Source organism: Sylvia atricapilla, chromosome 6 (genome assembly GCF_009819655.1).
Source record: "Sylvia atricapilla isolate bSylAtr1 chromosome 6, bSylAtr1.pri, whole genome shotgun sequence".
NCBI classification, from domain to species: Eukaryota; Metazoa; Chordata; class Aves; order Passeriformes; family Sylviidae; genus Sylvia; species Sylvia atricapilla.
Window position 1 is genome coordinate 18,044,533 of NC_089145.1, and position 22,198 is coordinate 18,066,730.

At 45.2% G+C, this 22,198-nt stretch overlaps 1 protein-coding gene across 2 annotated transcripts in view; it reads left to right on the top strand.

Annotated features, from left to right (window-relative positions):
- Positions 1-17,713: 17,713 nt before the first annotated feature.
- The window catches only part of HRAS (HRas proto-oncogene, GTPase), a 40,059-nt gene continuing 35,574 nt past the window's right edge, over positions 17,714-22,198 (top strand). For both annotated transcript variants that reach the window (XM_066321030.1, XM_066321033.1), the window contains exon 1: positions 17,714-18,054. The gene's annotated coding sequence lies outside the window, so the exon portion shown is untranslated. The remainder of the gene's footprint in view (positions 18,055-22,198) is intronic.

Below are 22,198 nucleotides of genomic sequence, written 5' to 3' on the forward strand. Positions count from 1 at the left end.
GCAGCCCTTAGCAGCGTTTCTCTTGGAGGCAGGAAGGGAAGAGGTCTGGAGGGAAGGCACGGAGTCCTGCCTGCCATGTGGAAGAGGCCGGGGTTTTGCAGTATTTGCATGCAACTCACTCTCTCACACTTCTTTGTGAGGATGTGGGAGAGCAGCAGCTGGTGGTGGATTGCATCAGCATTTCCTCTATAACTACATTCAATTTACTCTAGGATTTGGAACACACTTAGACCATGGGTCAGGAAATGTGTTGACTCCCCTCTTGCAGGGTCTGACGGTCAATTAACATCAGAGACAATCACCAGGGGCCTGATTTTCCAAGGTGATGAGCACACTCTGCTCCACCTGGTGTCATTGCAATCCAGCTGCCCATCTTCACAGGAAGGAAGGCAATGGGCCTTGACGTGCTCCAGGAAGGTAGTGTGATTCAGTGAAAACAATACTGAATCAAGCATCTGTCCCTGGAATTTTATTCCCAATTCTGCCGTTTTTTTCCCAGGTAACTATCTCAAATCACCTTGACTCAGTTTCCCGACATACACCTTCTTAGGACACACTTCCCAAAGATTATCTCTGGAGTACATGTATTGTGTATGCACACATCTGCATGGTAGTTTCCTTCTTTTCCTTGTTTTGCTGGAAATAATCTACTTATGGTCAACGCAGTCTGAACAATTTGAAACCAATTGAAAAAATGATCTTTCCATCACTGAGGAAGAGAAAATTCTGGCACAATTTCAGGGTAGACAGATACAGAAGCTTTATGTCTCTTTATTCAGAGTTACTGTAATTGTGCTGGCACCGTTCCCAGAGCTGAGCTAAGGTCAGTGAGAAATCCGTAAATTAATAACTGTAGAGCTGATGTGATCTCTATCCAGGAACCATGTTGCTCATTCATGAAGCTTTATAGGAAAGAAGTTATGCTTCAGTTTATCCAAGAAAGTTTTAGAATCTTAATATTGACAATTAGCATACCTTGGGCCTACCTGGAGACAGTGCACCCGATTCTGATCTCACCTTTACAGGAACTCCACAAAATGCATTACTCTGGATTAATTCCATTGGTACTACCCAAATGAACAGGAATTGGATGAAGCCTCTTCTGAATGCCAAGCCTAGATAAACATGCTTTTCCTTTGGAAGTCTTATTTTACAAGAAGAGATTTGTCTGTTCTTCTGGTTTTATCCAGTCACAAGCAACATCTAATCAATCCAGTCTATTATTAATATTATTGATCAATAGATAATCAGTGTTGCTACTTGCATAATTACATTTAAGAATTTCGTTGTCCTACAACTCAGAAACACAGAACCAGAGGGGACTTTCTGGTCAGAGGAAAGTTTTCTGCTATTGCACATAACCCATCAGAGTAATTTAGATATGCGTCAGTGTTTCCCCCCTTCTGAAAGATTGTTCGGTGTCTTTCTGATAGTTCCCCTTGCAGCCTGATCTCTTACCCTCGTTAGTAAGCCTTGTAATCACCTTTTTTCTTCTGAGAACCCCTTTCTAGCACAACTAACAATTTCATAGAATCATAGAACCATAGAACAGTTTGAGTTGGAAGGGACCTTTTAAAGGTCATCTGGTTCAAGTAGGTAATACAGAACAAGGATATTCATCTCCATTTTATACAAAAAGACAAAAATCAAAACTGATCTAAGATCAAGTGCAGAACTCATCCTATGGTACTGTGGTTCTGCTAGAAAATTTTCCCATCTTCTTGTATTGCATGATAAGCAGAACACTGATAACTCTGGTAATTCTTCTATTGGTTAAGAAATAGCAGCTACTGTAGCATTTTCCAAAAAAAATCAGCTCAGGTCTGCAGAAACAGCTTTGAAGCCTCGACTGTGGCATTAACCTCATGATTTCATGTGATTGAAGTCACTGTGTTCAGGAGATGATGTAAGAACAGTTTCGACCACAGCAGGTGTTTAGAAGCTCATCCTCAGAAGCAATTAATGAGGCTGAGAGGGAAAAACAACTGATCCAAAGATCCGGAAGATGACAGGACTCAATGAATTGAAGTTATTTTTCTGTCACTGCACCTGGCATGAAAAGAAAGGGCAATGAGAGAATCCAGTTAATAAAACATCTTCTCTGATTCAGTGAATCTGGGCATTTGTTATGGCTCCTTTTCACAGGCTTATGTGAATTCATAAACTGCAATCAGAAAGGAAAGCTTCGTCAGGAAACATTTGGCATTTTGTACAAAAAAAACCCCAAAAAACAACAACCATATCTTTTCAAACTGAACTAGACCTGGAAAAACTTTTGATTACAGTTTTTATAGAGTATTTTGACTCACACTGAAAGATGGACATTCATAGTTTTATGTTGCCCTTGCTTTTATAAACAAGTGAACCAAACTATTCATGTCACCAAGGTCGCACAGAAACTGTGTGTGGCCTTTGAGGGTGACCAGGCACTTCCAAAGTCCTGAACCAGTGCTGAGTGCCAGAACCTGTCTCCCCTCACTGCTGCATGCTTGCTCAAGGAAAGTGAACACCCTCCTTGGCTTGGTAAATTTTTGGGGTACTCGAAGGCAGTAAAACCAGCAAATGGTACCTTGTCATGTTGTAGGATCTCTTAGGGAAAAGGTAAGCTTAAGATAGGCTTCAATTGTGTTGGGGTATCTCTTTAGCTAAACCCTGACTCAGCTCTGCTGGGAAAGAAGAACTCTGGCGGAATCCCACTTACTGTCAAGCAATACCCAGTGCAGATGCCACACCAGAGGGATCTTTCCTTCCTTTGTACTACCACTTTAGAAAAGCAGATTCTGGTTCATGACCAAGAGATTCTACTCAGAAGTAGTTGCATTACTGTGCAGTCAAGACGATTGATTGGGATGAAAGCCATGGGGTAGCAAAGGTGAGACAGGGCACTGCATTAATATTTGAGCCACTGAGCCGGGGCTGCCTAATTCCAGGAGGGCTTATTTCCTATTTCTGCCTTAATTATAATGAAAAGTTGTAAATAAATAAATTAGTAAATGTAATATTTTTCTCACTTTACATTTTTACAGGAAAAAGGAAACAAAAGCTTATTATCTGAAAAAATACTGAGAGCCAGAAAAATATGCTTATACTCCTTTGTTTACATAATTCCTGACTCAAGATGAATCAATGGTAAAACTTGAAATGCCTGTGTATAAATTATTATTGTTTTGTGCCTCTGTTCAAGGCCCTCTACCTTTCTCAGTTTCTTTTGGGTCAAACTATTTCCTGGTTTTGGAAAGCTCAAGGATGCTGTCTGCACACATACGCTTTTCCACTGTATGGTATCCTGTCCCACGGTATGGGACAAGTCCAAAACTTCTCTGCAGCTGCCAGATGGTAATTTTTATTAAACTAAAGAACTTTAATTACCAGTTAAATTACCAGTTTAAAGAACTGGTAGGTACAAAACCCAACATGGTTACAACTGTAGCACCGCTATCGGGCTTCATTAAGTTTAGGTGTATCACAGTGCTTGTTCTGGTAGGAATCCTCTGCAAGAGAAAGTCTTGCTTAAAAGCCTTAAAAATAGCAGGCTTAAAATCAAAATATGAAAGGAAGAGCACTGGCTGCAGGATTAATGCCCCTGGGACACAGAATGTCTCTTCCTGATGATATTTATAATCTACACCTGGACCACATTGTTGGTGGTCCTTGCATTTCTTCTGGGATGAATTCCATGGTTAATGATTGAACTACAACTTTGTTTTCAACATTAAACTAAGGGGAAAATGAACTGATGTTGGAAAGGAATTGTGGTCAGTGACTCTTTCTCCACAGTTTTTCAGGAGCAACATTTGCTCTTTTCCATCCCTTGCTGCAGTGTAAAGGAACATGTGGGCACACTGCGCTTTCTCGGTTTGTTTTCCCAAGCAAGATTTAGCTGTGAAATTTATCTAGTTGTCTTTAGACAAGGAAAACAGCAGCTTTCCAATACTTGCTTTTTGTGCCAATGCAAAGCCACCATAAAATGTCACCAAATCAGAAAGGGATTGCTGTTTTCACTTCCCATCAGTGTGACAACACATGATGTAAAGCGGTGGAGAAATTGGGGCTTTAAAAAAACTTAATCAGGTCAAAGCACCAGTTTGCATGCCATTACACCACTAGTTTGCATGCACTTTGCACAGTTCAAAGCTTACTCTGAATGCAACTCATGTACACCGGGGCTTTCAGCCATCACAGCAACAGCACCACTGTGAGCCACAATACAGACAACAGCTCTGGCAAAAGTCCTCAACAAAACCCTGTTCAGCAGGGCAGGAAATAAGGTGGCTGGAGTGCAGTGTACAGATGTGGAGGGGGGAGATCAGCAGGTAGATAAATGGGGCCAGGCAGTTCTGCAGACTGGAACAGTGTATATACCCTGTGCATCCTTGTGCTCACCCACATAATCCTAGGGCCAGCACCTGTAGCCTGGCAGACACGGCTCCCTGTATTAACATTCCAAGAACCAAAGTCCTCCTTTTGCCTCAAGTGCCTTGAGCCAAGTCTTGCTCACCAGTCTACAAGGTGATTTGTGCTTCCCTCTGGCTCAGCATCAGTGAATGAACTGAGCAAAGGCAAAAATGGTTCTCTCTGCTCTGTTGAAGGAACCCTTGAGTCTACACAACTGCTTCTGCAGCAGGCAGCCTGGAGTTGAGTTCAGCAGATACTATACAGGAATGAAAAGTGATGCAACACACCACCATACCATACTGAGATTTTTCCTAGAATTTAGGCAGCTCAGGCTGCCTTTTCCATGGATAGCCTATTTGGAAAGCCTTGGGACTCATCTATATTTGGGTCATTGCCATGTATAACTTCCTCTAGACTACTAGAAGGAATCCCATCCTCACAGAGAATGAAGAATGTTTCCCTGTTCCCAAAATGACAGGAGAGACCTGATTTCCAGGCACTCTCTTTACAGCCTTGGCTCCAATTCTGCATAATGTGTGCTTAGAAAAAGGACTGCACACTTACATTCCAGCAGCTAAGTTAGATTAGTGATGAGAAAAGATGTATTATTGGTATGCTTCTGTATGTTTTATGCACTGTCTAGAAGTTTCAGTAAAAATTCAGCTTCATTACCTAACTCAGCCTGCTGGCTAAGACCCAGACAGATGCTCAGGTAGTGTTTCCAAGTATTGAAAGCCATAAAACACATCCCAGTCTCCACAAATCTCACAACAACCTCAAAAGCCTTGTTTGACAGTTTTCAAGGCTGGATCTGTGAGCAGCCCCACTGTCTGATGACAGTACATGGCAGTGAATACGGCATGTTGTCTTCCACAGGGGACTGCAGTCGTGTTTGTAGACCAGCTTTTTGGCCATGAAAACCTGCACTTTATCACTGCTCTTTGGCCAGAATGCCTGCACTTTCGGCTTAACACTCCATCCTCTTCTCTTGAAACCCCTTAGGAGAGACCCTGGGTTAACCTTTATATAGGTTGAACAGGAACTCCTAGTGCCTAAGCTGGATGGTGGGCATATGGCTGAGCAAAGCCCTTCAGAAGAAGACAGAAATTCAGAATGGGAATCCTCACACGTCCACAAACTTCTGCTATCTGTAGGAGCCATGAAGCTCCTGTAGTACTGGGACTCACCTTCATTCACTTCCTTCACAGTCTGAGCAAAGACCTTCCATTCCTAGACTTTCCCACTGCTAGAAATGGAGATGGACTTTTGACAAAGTGAAATGTGTATGGCCCAAACAACTCCTAACACATCACCACTGGCAGAACCTGTCTTCCTTGGAATACACACGAGCTTCCCCTGTCCTGCCCTACAATGGTCACTTCCTATCCTATGCTGTGAATGTACTAACACAGAACTTCCAAGTAATCTTGTGTACCAAACACATTCCAAGTAATCTTGTGTACCACACACTGGCAGCTGGCTAATATCTAAGTTATCAATTGATTCCTCCCTGCAGTAGCAGATCAACTTACAAGTTGAACTGGTGTTAAAAATACATCTCATTCTCCTTAAAAGCCAGTGGAAACACAAGTGTCTAGGATGCAACTGCATATTCATTGTTAACTGGTTAACTCCTAGTTTGTGGAAGCAGATTTTCCAGGTGTAGATCACAATTTCCTTTTCTAGAGAATTGGGTGGCTGGACGTATGCCTACAGCTGTTTGCACAGGTCTTTCTTCTTTGAGATACTCACCTCACAACACATGAGCAACATACACAGCCCTTGGCAACCTGGAGAGTGAAATACAGAGACCTGGAGGGTGTGGGAATGAAGGGGAGGGAAATAAATAACCTCACCATGGGTGTGATCTCAAATCTATTGAAGTTAAAGGAAGTGATTTCAACACGCACCATCTACCCGGCAAAGAGGTGCCAAACTAACTGTAAGCTATTGGGCTCTCCAAAACCTCCACGAAGACCATGTTTATAATCTGGTGTTGTGTTGATGACAGCCATTGTGATAACTCCTGGTCAGTAATCATTAAAATAAAATCCTTGTCCCAGCAGCATGCTTGGCTGCAGCAGGAGCTGTACATAGGGACCAGGGACTAGGGCTCTGGCTGGATGGAGAGAGAAAGGAGAGACAATAAATAAAATGCAGGAGTTAGCCTGAGTAATATTTCAACCACGGTTCTGTAAATATCACAGGTAAGGAATGATCTTAGAGTAGGAATTGTCTCCAATTTGGACACAGCAATATCAGAGTACTTTTCATTCAGCAAATTTGTAATACTATTTATGAAGGAACTTTATATCATTTTTCCTGCTGCAGCAGGAAATGTTGCTTAAGCCCAACATTTTAAAATACATCTGCCACATGGAGATGAGCAGGTGACTCAGGGCAAACATGCAGACCTCAGCTTGGCCCTTGGATAGGTGCTGTCATATCACAGTACATTTGTGAAATCAGCAGCCACAATATGCTTCTGGAAAAAAGCACGCCAGCCAGGGGGCAGATCTACTTGCACAGTCAATGCACCTGGCATTACAGCCTGTGTTGCCATCCAGACCATCTGTAGGTACCACCTATCCATGAACAGAGCAGCTCAAGGAGCTGGGACATCCCTCAGGATGGGTTCAGGATGGGACGTGCTGCTTGCTGCTGTACCAAAGCCAGCTGAATGACGTCTCGGGACAAGGTGCAATTTTTGTGTCAACAATGGAATCATTAATACATGTGCCTGCAGGCTCCAGACCAAATCCCTTTCTTGGAACAATGCAAAGGGAGTTAAAGGGGTATTTTTTGTTGAGCATAAGGCTGAGCTCCCCTGCTCCAGACTGCAGCACACAGACAGTGGTAAGTGTGTGCGGACAGACAGGACTTTGCTCTCTAAACCAGGCTGGCTCCTTGCCCAAGCTTCAAATGCAGCCTCTGAGGATTTGACTCCAGACAATTTGATGGATACTGTGTGGGTGCTGGAGGCAAGAGAAGCCAAGAAAATGAAATATCTGTCTGTCAGTTGGTCTGTTTCCTGAAATATTTAATACAAATCCTTCACTTCTGTAAATATACTCTGCATGCTGCAATAGGTAGGGTGAGGTTCTAAGCGTGATACTATGAGAAAAGTGTGCAATGCATAAACCAAAACTGGGAAGTGTTTCATCTACAGGCATCATTCCTTACCAGTGGTAATAACATCCACGTGATAAATTCATTTATTTCTTCAAACGAGTCATAAATTACATGTCAGCACAGTAATCCCCATTTATCCCATTCTTTGACCTCCTCTACAGTATGCCTATTGAGTCTTTTCTAACTGCACTGCTTTTAACTTTATCAAGTGCCTTAAGCCCTCTGAATTTTGACCATTGATTGCCAACAACTGCAGTGATTAAAATGAAGCCTGAACCATCCCTATTACTAAAAACTCACCACTTGCCTTTTCTGCAAATCCCATTTCAACAGCATGCCTCTCCTCTTCCCCCTTGTCTGGGTCTGACTGAAAAAAATATGCAGGACCATTTCCCAGGGTTAATTTTTAATAGTATCCTCACTGCTGCAGCAGATGAAATCATTTATTATCCAGCAGGCAGCATGCTAACATGCTAGGCAATGGCAAATGCTGAAGGAGGTGACTCAGGCATAAGCAATCAGGCAGAGTTGTGCATTCCCACCTGCCGGATGGCTCAGCACAAAGAGCAGAGCACGGCGTTTTAGTTTACCCTACACTTGCATCTTCATCCGAGGGACAGCTGGATTCCAGCCAGGCAGCCACTGAGGTTTATGTGCTTTATAGTCATGTGCCAAGCATGCACATAAACAGAGGCCAACCCTCCCTCTACCTGGACACTCTTCTCCTCTAAGAAAAGCGGTCAGTCCTGCTGCAGGAATGTGTCAGCCCAGGCAGTTTGGCCCTAAATAACACTTTGTGATTTCAGGCAGACTGGAGCTCAGCCTACCCACCTGTAAAACAGGTTTAATGGTAATTGGATTTTTTTTATATAAAAGCTGGGAGGATTACTTCATGTCTGAGATCTCTGGATGAGAACTGCTTAGTGGCACAGAACAGTTAAAAAGAATAGCTCAAAATTAGGACCAGAGCAGCCTGGCAGCCCAGTGAGCAGGTAGAAATGACTACAGAAGCTGCACTGTTCTTGTCTCATTACCCAAGAGCCTCAGAAAGTCTGGGATGCAGATGATTCACAAACCAGAAAGTGCTTTTGAATTGCTTATTAAGTAAGATTCATGTTGGTTTTACTGCTCTGGGATGCACAAGGTTGGGCTGCAGAATCCCTTTGCCATCTCCTCAGAGAGAAATGTGGTGGTAATGTAGGGTTCACTCACCCATGTATCTATCACAGTTGTATTTTTGCCTCCACGGAGCAGACCAAACGCCACTGAAGAAGTCAATGAATCCTCCCTGTAGCTGCAGTAAGCTTTGGATCAGATCTCAGTAAGCCAACAAGAACGTGCAGCTAAACATGCTACAACAAGTTCACTGGCATGTGCTGATCTGCAGGAGAGCTGGTCTGAGTGTGCTCCTGAAAACCAGGAAGATCTTGACTAAGGAGGCAGCAGCTTCATTCTTACTCCTCACTGGAACACACCAGTGCTGCTTAAATGGGGAAACAGAGCAGCTCTGAACCCATTCCCTCCCCTGTGCACTGTCCCAGAGAAGCCAGAGGGAGGGTATTGTTCTACTCTTAATTCACTTTGAGATCACGTAAGTCCCCCAAATCCCACTGCCAGTAAGCTCCAATGATTAAACGGCTCACTGAAGGGAAAATATACCTAACACCTTCTACTCCTATCAAAGCACATTGCTCATGAGAACTGGGAAATCGCTCAGATTTAATACAACATCTGTAGATTAACACAAGCTGTGATAGTCAAAGACTGAAATTCCATCAATCACTTGGATTCATGTAACATTCGTGATCAGTGTTTTTTGTACGTTAACCTCAGAATTTCCCCAGCTGAAGTCTGCTGACTGATGGTGGGAAATACAAAGTCATGAGTCTGAAACCAGAGAAGAAATTTGCAATATGTTGCTTTGGACATCTCAGCTTAGGAATCTTGCAGGAGGTCTGACTCCTGAAATGTTTAGCACTGGCCCCTTGAAAGCTCCACAGAGTATTTGCGTGCATGCATACACACACTCAGAGTCACACCACTGCTGAGCTCATGAACATCTGCCTGAAAAGTTACCTAGAAACATGCAGTGGACCTGCAGTAGTCTTGCAAGATGCAAGTAACTGCAGGTCCTCTTCTGCTTTTCACTTTCCCTCATGGAGAAGCAGCAGAAGAAAGGGGGTGACCAAACTGCGGACAAAGACCCCAAGACGCTGTGGTTGATTTTATGGCTTCAGTGTGGGAATGTTCTGTAATAAGTAAAGGGGTAACTGGCAGCAAGAAGAGAATCTGTGTGAAATAGGTGTAAAAATACCCTGGAGAGGTCACTTATGTTCATATCTCTGATTGAGGGGATGATTTCTAGTCCTGTGCTGCTCTTGAAGACATTAGTATGGGAGGGCTATGCCCTTCACCTTTACTAGGGATCTCTCAGGACAGCCTAGACAGGACAGTGACACAAGAGCAGGGCCTAACTGCCAAGGAAACCTTCCAATATCTAACCTGGATCTCACTTGATGTGGGAATACCACTACCACCGTAAGCTCCCAGGGAGCTCTACAACTCAGGATCTTTAGCTCTGAAAATGAGCAGCTGCACTGCAGGACAGTGTCTACCTTGGCTATAAATAACCTCAAGGCTGAGGTTACCTATGGACTTGGTTACTGCAGAAGCACATATTTGAGGTAATCACAGAAAGGGATGAAGGGGGAGCTGGAAACATTGCACAAGAGCATCAGGAAGAGGCTGCTGCAGAGCAAAACAGCTGTCTGTAATGGAAAGGGACCAGATCAGCAAGCTTTTCTAAGCTTGGCTAGGAATAGAGCATATACTGGAGTGTCAAGTGCACGAAGAAGCAGAGAGATGCTGGGAAGGCTGGATTCTATTCTCTCTCCAGTCTACAGGGTGATTTTATTTTATTTTATTTTATTTTATTTTATTTTATTTTATTTTATTTCTGCTTCACATCAGGTTTACTTGCCTGTCATAGATAACAACCAAGGCTCAGGGCATCTCCTTACAGTATAGGGAAAACCAGAATTTAGTGAGGGGTTTAACAGAAGAGAAGTCTCAGCAGCTTGAGCATGATGATGAGAAGGAGGGCTGCATGGCAGGGTTAGAGACAATGTGTGGCCAGTATATTAAAAAACAGTCAAAGGAAAAGGAACCAGTAGTTTAACTGGATAAACACAAATGTCTTTAATTCTATCTAGTTCTACCATGTGTGCATGCTTGAATCATGCTGTGCAACACTGCTTTGAAATTTCTGCAAGAAAGAGATATAGTTAGCAATTGTTCTTTGATGCTCAGGGGAAGAAAATCAGCATGAACTGATGAAGAAGAAGAAGAAGAAGACTATTTTAAAAAGAATACCAATAATCTTAGTGTCTTCCCCAGGAGAACATGTGGGATGGTCTGAGGTTTCAGTACAAACTCATCTGGTAAGGAGAAGCCTTGAACTATACAGATAAATCTGTTGCACATCAGTGAATGCAGAAATGATATAGAGCACAACACATCCCTTAGCAACTCATCCTGCTTCCACTCTGGAAATCTAACTCCTGCTAGCAAAAGTGACAGATGACCCAGACCATGGCAAGTGATCCAAACTGTCCCATAAAAAACCCTGCTAGCATATCAGTTGCAAAGGGGTCAAACTTTGCTGTAGAGTTTGAAAAAGAAAATCACATGGGGACTAAATATCACAAGGGCTTCTTAACAAAAAATAAAGCTTCCAGCTTCCAAAGACCCGAGTTATTGCTGTATGAAGACGAAGGCAAAGCCCTCTCTCAGAGTGCAGTGATCCGAAGATTAGGCTCCAAGGGAATGATTGACATTCCATTCAGGCTGACAGCTAACAAAAGCTCCTGTACATATGCCAGCAAGCCACTGCCAGGAAAAATCAGTGTGGCTCCCAACTCGCAGATTTCTGCATTACCAGGCCTCCTACGGTAGTTGACCCTTGCTATCTATGCTGTCAGGCTCAGCAGAGAGTGGAAGGCGACACAGGACCTCACCAACCCTGGTAACTTTTGATGAGGTGGGGGTATTTCATGAAAGAATCAGTATCATATCTAAGTAACTCAGGCTCCAGATTCACCACATGATCTGCTACAACTCCCTGGAAAAAGCACAAATAGCCAAAAAGAACATTTGTTGGGGACTGAAGCAAACACCCACAGGAACAAACAGGACACTGCAGAGGGCAGAGGGCTTCAGATCAGACTGGAACTAGCAAGCAGTTGTAGAAAACCACACTGCTTGTAAATACCCAGAGATCAAACCCATATCTCATCTCTCCCCCTGCTCACCCCACACAGCAAAATCTGAAGTCCAACCATCCCATTATTCACTCAGGGGAGGGCCTCATGTTACCAACTATTGCATACCACATCTAGGAGGTGTGATAGTTGTTCATTCCCACAGTGTCTCTACAAGGAGGCTGACTGGGAAATGACCAGTCTTTGAAATATGTCTTTTGTGTGTGTATGTGTTTGGGTTGTGGGGTTTTTAATAGCAAAAAAAGGAATCAGCAGCTGTCTGTATTTTTAAACTATGGAACATGAATCTCCTTCCACTTCCAAGCTCTGATTACAAAGCCTTTCATTTCTGCGATTCCAGAGCATCCTCTCTGCAAGTTTCTATTCTCAGTTCAAAATTGACCAAATCCAACTGTTAGCAAAATTTATTTCAGTCGACAGAAATCTTTTCTCTCTCTAGTTTTGGGGGAGCAAAGGCCAGGCACCTAGCAAGATGCTGCCTTGTTTATTTAAAAAATGAAATCCATCATAAGAAAGATCTTGTCCTGGATCAGATAACCCTTCAGAAGTGACAACTTTGCTCTGCCCACCGAGAATCTTCTGCAACATTTCAAATGGTTTGGTTGAAGGAAGACTGAGCACTCTTATTTAGTAGAATTTAATTCAATATTAATGTCATTATTTTGGGGATTAAAAGCAAAGTGGTCTCATTCACTGCTTGGATCATCTGAAGCAATGTCATGTCTTTGGAGATTATATAGATGAAGATTGTGTTGATTTATTGAGGATTGATTAATTAATTCAGTGTTTTCTTTTGTTCATTGATTATTTCAGGAGATCTTTCCAGCTGAGTGTCAGTGTTAAAAACACTTTGCAGCCAAGACTGACTGGTCTTTTTGTTTAGCCGTTAGACTGCTGCTTCCAAGATTTAGGTATCTCTAAGATTCCCAGGCCTCTGAGATGACAGTAAACACTTGTGGCATTGAACACTTGTAATGTCTCTTGTGGCTATATCTCTCTTGGTACAGCCTGCAGTAAGGATAAGCCTGCTGACTTTTCCCAGTCTCTAGGAGACTGTGTTAAATTATAGTTTTGAACAGTTTTAGCATGGCTCCTTTGAGATGACTTCCATGCATCTCATGGTTTCCTTGTGTTGCAGGAGACTCAGATTTTTCCCAAGTCTTTTTATAGTCAGTCACTCACAATATAAGAACTAATTGTCAAGAATGAACTCTAGCTTTGCATCTCACATAGATTTATCTGATACATTAAGAGTTTCTTTTCAAAGGCTTATTTCCAAGTCATGCTATTGTCAGGGTTTGTAATGTAGCAGTATTTTCTCTACAACCTTACCAGAAAGATAGAAGAGAATTATCCATGAGTCATGAGAATTTTACCTGTGAATTCAGCTAGGCCCCAGGCAGATCAGAAAGCTGGCCACTGTTTCTCAAGCATTAGTACTAGTGCATGAACAGCATAAATTTTAACTTGAAGAGAGTGTTTTTAAAATAGAAGGGAGAGCATACACTTCAGTCCATCACACGGAGCTGTGTTACTTGTGGCCTAAATCAGTAGTCAAGGGACTAAGAAACTTTCAGCTTTTTCTTCACTTTTCAGATCTATCCCAGAGAAGACATCCTTTCCAGCTCTGGAGTAAAGCATACCCTAGATCCACTCCAGATCTACAAAATAGCCTGTCCTCAGCACAGGGCAGCTCCACTGGCCTCCGTGCACAAACAACAGTTTTCAAAGTTGTCCTCCTCTGAGCTAACAAAACTCAGTTTTTATTTCCTCCCAAAGTGGTAACTACGAGGGTTTCCCCTCTCTACCCTCAGCTGATTCCCTTTGCCATTTCTAAATTGGCTCACTCACCCAAGTGAGCTGAGTGGCAATGGGTCTGTCCTTCCCAGAAGCATCCCTGTAAAGAGAATGGGTTTGAGGACAGACTTTGCAAGCCTATTCCATCATTTGTCTCAGGTAAATCCAAAATACTTACAGATTTGCAGACTTACTTCACATAAAAAAAAAAAAAAAAAAGGAAGACAGTAAAATAATGGAGACTGTCAGAGAATGCAAGCCAAATTAATTTCAGAATTAGTTCATCCCTTACTGGCATCTTCAGAGTTGCATCAGCTTGCTGAGGAAATGGATTTGTCTTTGTGTTTCTGAGAAGCCAGCCTTGTTTCAATTCTTCTGAACACTTCCTTCTTTCCTTCTGACTGCACTTCAGCTTTGATCCAAGTATCAGATAGGCCCACAAGGCAGAGGAGTTGCACTGAATCAAACACAAACTTCTACTGACAGGTTCTGCTACCTAGATGATGCATGACACACAAGTGAGCAAAACTGATAAGGTCTCAGCTTCTTTCCCTGTCGTAGTAACAAAGCACCTTGTAATGATACTTTTTTTTTTTCTGTTCCATAAGCTAGTTACCATGGCAAGTTACTTGTGTTACTCTGTCAGAACCTACAAGGAAACAATTTGCATTCTCTAGAAAGATAGAAATTTTTAAAAGTCGATTGCTTATCAGTTTGCTTTCTGCCATGACACTACTCAACCTCTAACTAAGCTCAGGGAGAGGTGAGCGAGAGAACATCCCAGTATGAGAAAAGGACTTGCAGGTTTCTTGAGTCTAGTGTATCTGCAGGAGGACTAAATTTAAAAATCCTGAAGAATATGGCACAATGGGGAAGCAAAACTCACTGAGATCTCTGCTTTTCTCAGTATGCTCTCATTGTTAAAGCGAGCACAGTGACAAAGCCTTCCTTGGAAACACTTTCCAAGAAAGTTTTGGTTACCAGAAAAAGTGTGAATACAGGAAAATGGACTAGGTGAGCTCAAAAACCATAGAAAGAACCAGAAAGCAAACTGCATTGTTAAAAGTCAGGTGAACTTGTAGATACAGTGAGAACAGGAGACCCAGAACAACAACAGCAACCGACACCACTAATCTACTCTCTGTGTTTGCTGAGAACTGATAAATCCTCCAGTATATCAAAAATATATGTGCATATCTGGATGTATTTAACTATGTATCCTTGTCAAGCTAAAAAATTACTGTTACCTACTTTGCTGATGATTTTGATGATCACAAGAAGACCTTTTCATGTTCTTTTGAGTTTTTTACTAGGGAGAAAGAGAGAATAATTCAACTTAGATGTTTCTAGTAGAAATCACTCCAAAAAAGGACTCTAATTTTAAAAATGTGGCCTTGATCTGTAGCTGATGAGGAAGTTCAGTTGCTCACTAAGCTCTTGGCATGACTGTATGTCACACAGTAGACAGCTAAGTTTATGTCTTGTCTACAATTCCTCTCTTACATAGTTAAAGAGGGGTTGAAAGTATCGAGGAGTTACTTTTGGGTCACAGCACCTACAAAAATCAGTAATGTACCTTTACAGATTGAATTTAGAGTGTTGGTACAAAAAGCCATGACAAGATAAGCATGTCTATGAGTTATGGCCTTCCAACTTGCAAGCTACATACAGTTTGGTGAAAACAGTCATGAAAAATTGAAGGTATGAGAATGATGGAACAGCTTTTCAACTCCACTGCACATTTTGTTTTTGGAGTTTTACTGCGGCAGCAAGGACCTAAGATACTCTCATTTTCCTTTATATTGCTCTGCATGCCAGTGGACCCAGTATTTGATTAGCCCTCCTCTCCTGTCAAGCAAGGCTTGCAAGAGTTAGAGCACTGCAAGCCAGAGATTTTCCAGGAATTAAAATCAAGTTTAGAGAAAGGAAGGAATAATCTGCTCAGGATGAACAATGTTTTAGAAACAGAATGATCTCAGAAACTGTAAATCTGTACTCCCACAAAGGCAATGGAGATACTTTGCTTTGCCACAGTTGAGGATCTAGTCCCAGTATTTTGCTTTTTTTATCAAAAAGAAGAAGAGGAAAGTAGACACTTTTAAGCTATTATCACTCTTTGTGTCTTTGCAAGTCTGTGCCATCACCCCTCTGTGATTGCATGGTTATGACTCACCAATAGGTGATTCCATCTCTGTCTTCCAGCAGTCTGCAAACAAATAGTCCTCAGGTATCTTATAGCCTGATGTGATCTGGCACTGAAGAATGAGCAAGAGAGGGGCAGTTTCAGCCTCCTCTTCTGGTGTTTCTTGGTTCTCATAGGTCACTGAGAAGCCCAAGAAGCGTGAAACTGAGGTTCCGCCATAGCTATTTGACTACTTATTTGGTGCTTGCTTCCTGACAAGTTCCTCTGGGCCACCTACGTACCAAAAAATACAAGCCTTTTTCCAGGGTGCTTCAAAAAGCAAGACTTCTGCATGCTCCAGTAGCCTGCCTGCTCGTTAGAAGCTGCTAAAACAAGACGAGACAGGTAGGCCAGAGAGGCGGTGCACGGTGCGTGCGTGCGTCTGCCTGTGCAGAAACCCATCACCTTTGTGTGCGCCGCTGCTCTGCCCTCGCCTCGCCCGCGAGAGATGCTGCCTTTCCACGAGCTGCGGGCCTCGCTTCTGCGGAGAACTGAGAGGTCATTCAGAGTCAGGAGGGCTTGTTAGAAGCAAGGGAAGAGTTTCGAGGTAGGTTAAAGCTTCAGCCTTTTTGTTTGGACCTGTCTGTTTGCGTGCTGAGTTTTGGAAAAGTGCTCTGGCAGGTTTGTTTGCGTTGGTGCAACACGTTTGTGAGACCTGAGAAAACCTGCACAACTCTCTCAACGGGTATCCTGAGAACATGTTTAATCTGCTCTTGCTACAAGCTCTGCAGGGCATGAGCTTTCTTTTTATTATGTGTCAAGTGTAGTATCTTGAACAATGGTTTTCAGATCAATTTCCAGATTACTAAATACTTTTCTAATGGAAACAATAAATTGTGAAAATGTGCTTGAAACATACATCAGAGAGAACAGTGCTTTTCCATTACCAGGAATGTGTACTTTATTTGACATCATATTCTGCATCAAACTTTGATTACTTCTGCAAGCTGCTGGATAATACAGTGACTATGCAATCCACTATCCAGTTTCCAAATAGTAATAGGGGAATCACAGTGCCCAAGAGTAGAAAATGTCTGGTGTGCTGTGAAAGAACGGGAAGCACTGCATTGACAGACCCAATTTCAGGACATGAAGCTTGAATCCATCAATATTTACTAGCTCTGCTTCAGCACTGCTCCTTGTGGGACCCAAATAGGATCAGACAAGAGCCTTTAGACACGCTTGGACCTTCATCCGAAATTGCAGTAATTCTGCTCAGACAGCGTAGATCTCTGCTGCTAAGCCTAACTGAACCCCATCTGCCTTATACAGCCAATTCAGGCGTCTTTTCTCTTGTGGCCTTAAATTGCACTTGAATAATTTGGAGTCATCTATTTTTCCAGGCATTTCCAGGGGCCAAATAAATACACCCTGCGAGGCGAGTTCAGCGCATCGCGTTATCAGGCAGGACCGTGACTGGCAGCCAATACCACATTTCAGGGGTCTCCGGTCCTCCTCGCCAGAACGCCTCCGTGGGGCGCCGACAAAGGCAGCGCAGCCCCGGGCAGTCCCGCGGGGAAGGGCGGGCTGCAGGAGCGGCGGCCGCCAGGCCTTCCCCTCCCCTCGGCTGCGGGGCGCTCCTGCGGAGGGGCCGCCGCGGGGCGGGAAGCGCAGAGGGCTCCCTAAGGGGAAAGGACGCGCTCCCCGCGGCTCCCGGGACGCGGGGAGCGGCGGCAGCAGGGGTCACCCGCCGGGCCGAGGCAGCGCCCGTACCCCCCCGCAGCCGCCGCCGCCGCCGCCCCAGGGACCGCCCCAGGGACCGCCCCGCGGCCGGGCCGCGGCGGGCGGGCGGCGGCGGTGATTGACAGGCGGCGCGGCCCACCCGGAGGGCGGAGGCGGCGGGGGCCGCCAATCAGAGGCGGCGGGCGGGCGCCGAGCGGCTGGAGGGCGGGGCGCGGGCTGGGCGTGTGCCGCGGCCGCCGGCGGGGCGCGCTCCCGCTCCGCTCCCGCTCTCCCCGCACGCACATTGTCCGGGCGCGGCGGCGGCACAGCGCCCCGGCGCCCCGTGCCAATGCGGGGCGGGCGCGGCACGCCGGGGGCGCCTCCACCACCGCGGTGGAAACTTCCCCTCGCCGCCGGGCCGACGCGCGGCTGAAGCCCCCGGCGGGGAGGAGCGGAGCGGGGTTTCGCCCGCCTGGGGGGGCGCCTCGTCTAGTTTGGTTTTTCCTACGTTGGAAGGGCAAAAGCGAATAATACTGTTACCTGGCTTTAAAGTTCCGCGCCCCGCTCTCCAGGACGCGCATCCCGCCCGGCGGGGTGGACGAGCCGGTGAGTGACCGCCGGCAGCGGGCTGGCGCTGGGTCGGGGTGGGTGGGACGCGCCGTCGCGCAAGGGCAGCGCCCACCGGCTCGGCGGGGACGGGTCGGTAGCGCCGCCGCCACCTGTTAGCGGGGCTGTTCCCTCCGCCGCCAAGTTCGTACCCTCGCTGTGCTGGGGCTGCCCCCGCCGTGCCCGGGGCGGCGGTGAAAAGGGACGGACCCTCGGCCCGGTGGGCGGCGGCGGGGCCCGGGGTGCTGGGGGCGGTGGCGGCCACCCACCTGCTCGCCTGGCCGCGCCATGACTCTGCTGCCTGGGCGCTGCCTGCCCACCCGAGCCCCGGCAGGCCGCCGGGGTGGGAGGGTGGTGGGGTAGCACCGAGCCACCATCTCTGTACCCCTCTGCCCTCCATCCCCTGCCCTTCTTTTCTGCACCTACTGCACATTCGTCCTGTCCTCACCCTGCCAAGCTGCAGCCCTTTTTCCTTTCCCCCCCTTGCCGTCCCGCTCCCCTTCATTTCCCTTAGCTGCAGCCGTGTTCGCCTCCTCTTCTTCGCACCCCCAGTTTGCAGCCCACTGCACCCGTCTTCCCTCATCCCCTTGCATGCCTCACACTGCTCCAGCGATGCTTCAAAGGGGGAGCACCAGACTCCCCACTCTTTGCCAAAGCAGGTACCTGCTGGGCTCCGACACGCCTCAGGGGAGACCAGCTCCATGGCGGTGCCAGGCGTCGCCAGGCCCGGAGCGAGGCGCGGAGGGGGCAGGCAGGTGGCGGAGGCGCAGGTATTTGTGTGCATCCGTGAGCAAGTGAGCGAGGTCCGCCGTTCCGAGAGCATGCGGCTCTGCGGAGCGGGTGACACCTCCCTCTCTCCGAGGGACGCTCGCCGCCGGGGCTCTGCGGCGTGCCGAGGTGCCCGCGCCCTGCTGCCCTGCAAAGGGTGTCGCGGCGTCCGGGGCTGCAGTGTCTTCACCCCGAGTGAAGGTGCATCTGATGCCTCGCTTGGCCCACACAGGTCCTGACTGGGGATGTGTTTTAAATTGCCTCAAGCAGTTGAGCGTGTTTGGAGACAAAAGAGACGATGAGAAGTCAGAGTGGACTGGCGAACTCTGGAGCTGCTGGGGAAATGCTTAGGACAGCTGAAAACAGGACTGTGCAGCAGGAATGGCTTGTTAAGCCGTTGCATGGCAAGTCAAGCCATTGACTATTTCAGTGTCCTAAGTTGGGTGGTCATATCTCTTGTAGCCTGTGATGTGCAAGTCGCTCCTGGGTAGATCTTTGAAATGCAGAAAGGGTATAATCTCCTGGTGAGGCTGTGTCACGATGTACTTCAGTCTGGTTGGCATGGGTAGGATGTGCACCTTGGAGCAGGAACTGGTTCTGAATGGAGGAAAGCACATGAGGTTTGGTGTGGGCTCAGCTAAAGAGTTGCTGTAGTCAGAACTGCTGATGTGTTTATCCTTCACAGATCTGAAATATTTTAATTTTACAGCTGGTGATTTTCCTAAGTGTTTTTTAGACAGCCATGTCTGAATCCATGTGTATCTCCCCTCTATGTGTCTGGTCCTTTCCTTCTCCTCATAAAATGTTTTTCCTATGTGATTAATAATGTGCCAACTGCTTCATTTCAGCACTGGGGAGGCTGATGCTGATTGATTTCCCTGTTCAGTCTTCTTGGTGGGTCTGGAGGCTGATGGGTGTTATCACTGTAGAAAAGTCTGCTTTTGGGTGGGAGCTGTCAGCATGTCTTTCTTTTTATCTTGGTGAACCTCTTACTTCTTTTAATTAAAAAGAGATGAAGTATGCGTGGTAATACCCTTCATGTTTACATTAAAATGATATTGTAATTAGCAATAATTATCTCAGTTTGAGATATTGCTCAGATATTTAAACGGGACTTATGACCTGAGGGACACTTTTCCGGCCCCAGGGAGTTGCCCTTGTTGTGGTTCTCTCCTGTGGTGAATTTGATTCTTGGCTGCTGCCAGTGGTAAAGGTGGAACAGCAGTGGGAGTAGCCTCGTGTTCCTCTGATGTCGGCCTAGAAAGCCATGGCCACGGTTTCCTTATTGAGCTTCTGCTTCCCAGGGCTCCCTGGCACCACACGTGTGGAGATGGTCTGCCTTTAATAGCTTTCACCCCATGGTCTGCGGAGTCTCAAGGGGACCTTGCTCTTCTCTTGGGGGAGGGGGATAAAAACAGGCTGAAAAATTGCCAATTGGCTTTTTTTTTTTTTTTTTTTTTTTTTTTTTTCCCCCGGTCCGCCCAGGTATGTTTAGAGAAGGCTGCTGATAATGTGGGAAACTTTTCCCTGTGAGAGTAGAGATCTTGAGGCATCCTTGTCCATCTTCACCTGACTTCCCTTCCCTTTAAGAGGAGCAAAGCTCAGCTCAAACATAAACATTTGCTTCCAGGCTAGATATGGCTCCCACTGCCTTCCCTCCTGCTACCAGTGCACCCCAAATTTACCTTTCTGTTAGGCTGCCCTTGGAGCTTACCAGGTTTTCTTGGGATGAAAAACCTTTATAGAGCAGAAAAGTTGAATACTGGGGAAACATGCAACAAAATAAAAACAAGACAGAAAGTACTATAGACAGGGATTCCTTGTGGGAGGGTGGTGATTCTCTTCTGTCTCTCAGGATGAGTTATACAGTATACTGTGTTTTTGTCAGTCTAGGAAAAGCAAAATGATTGTGCTTTAAGTAATCTGGAGTTGTAATTTATACCCAGCTTTCTATTCTAACCTTTTTGAACTGTAAACTTAGAATCAGTGCTTATTAAGCAGGAGATAAAAATGTTGAATGTATGTTCGAATTTTACATGTATTAATCTAATAATATATTTATGACATGATACTTGATCAGCTCTATACCTGGCTGAAGACCACAAAAGAGTGTTAGTCAAACAAATTATTTGACAAATATGGATGAGATTAAATGAATGATCTATTTCCCAACTGCTGTTCAACTGATCTGCCATGGCATGTTCCTTGTTCTCTTATCTTTCCCTTCCAGTTTTCATTCCATTTTTGCATGGTTTATCTTTTCCTGAACTGTCCCTGGTATCTGTTTCATTTATCTTTTTTGTGTCATGGTTTTCCTTCCATTCCTTCTTGTGTCTCTTTATTGAACCTCTCTTTCCATGCTTTCTGAGTCTAAATTAGCCTTTTTTCCTCTTTTTTTGTACCTTCCTGGTGGAGTTTTTTATTGAGCACTTCGTAGCCAGCGCAACTAAATCTGGTATGTGTTTAAACTCATAAAAATGTAAAACTGAACCCAGACTGTATGTGAGTATGAAGATGTTTGCTTGGTGGTAATGCTTCTCTGCTTCTCCCCATGTTTTCTGGCTGTTGCAGGAAGGGTGTTTCTGCAGTTCTGGAGGTTTTCCCCAGCTCTCATTTTTGTTTGTGTTCTCCTTATGCCTCTTTCAAGAGTGAATTTGACTTTGAATCTTAAGAAAGCAACCAGATCAAATGGCAGCCCTTGTGTTGTTCCCTGGTTGTGTATCTGTATGTAACCTGCTTCCATCTGCTGCCTGACCAAACCCAGCCTTCCTGCCAGGCAGTTTTGCTTTCCTCCTGGCACCATCCTTCCTCCCCACTGGGTTTACAGCCAGGAGGTGTCTTTTCAGTAGGGCAAAAGGAATGAGTGCTCTGTACATTTTCTGGTTTAAATATTACTTGCAGAGTCTGTATGAAATTCAGGTTGATGAGGGTAGGTGGCAAGAGGTGAACAGGTCATTGTGCGTGACCGAGTAGTCACAATATTCAACTTTGATCTAGTATTCAAAAATGAAAGTCTCTTTTAAAAAATCAAGGTTTCTGTTATAAAGAAGACTTGGTTTGTTTTGTGGTTTGTTTGTTTTTTTTACCTCTGGATAAAATCTAGGATTGGAGAGGATAATTCAAAAACAATGAAAGGAATAGAAAAGCTTGTCTTTCGGGGAGGAAATTTGCTCTGCCTTGAAAATAAAGCTCAGGCAGTCCAGAGGGGTGTGATGGGAGTGCATAGAGTGCGTGATTTGCCTCCGCTGATGGTTGCAGTGATGTTGCAGCAGTGCATGAGCTAAGCTGTCTATGTCATAGCTGTCTGCTTGAAGTACTGGGAGTTATGCCATGATGCCCCCTTGTACCCTGAAGGAAAGGTCTGTGCTGTACTGAA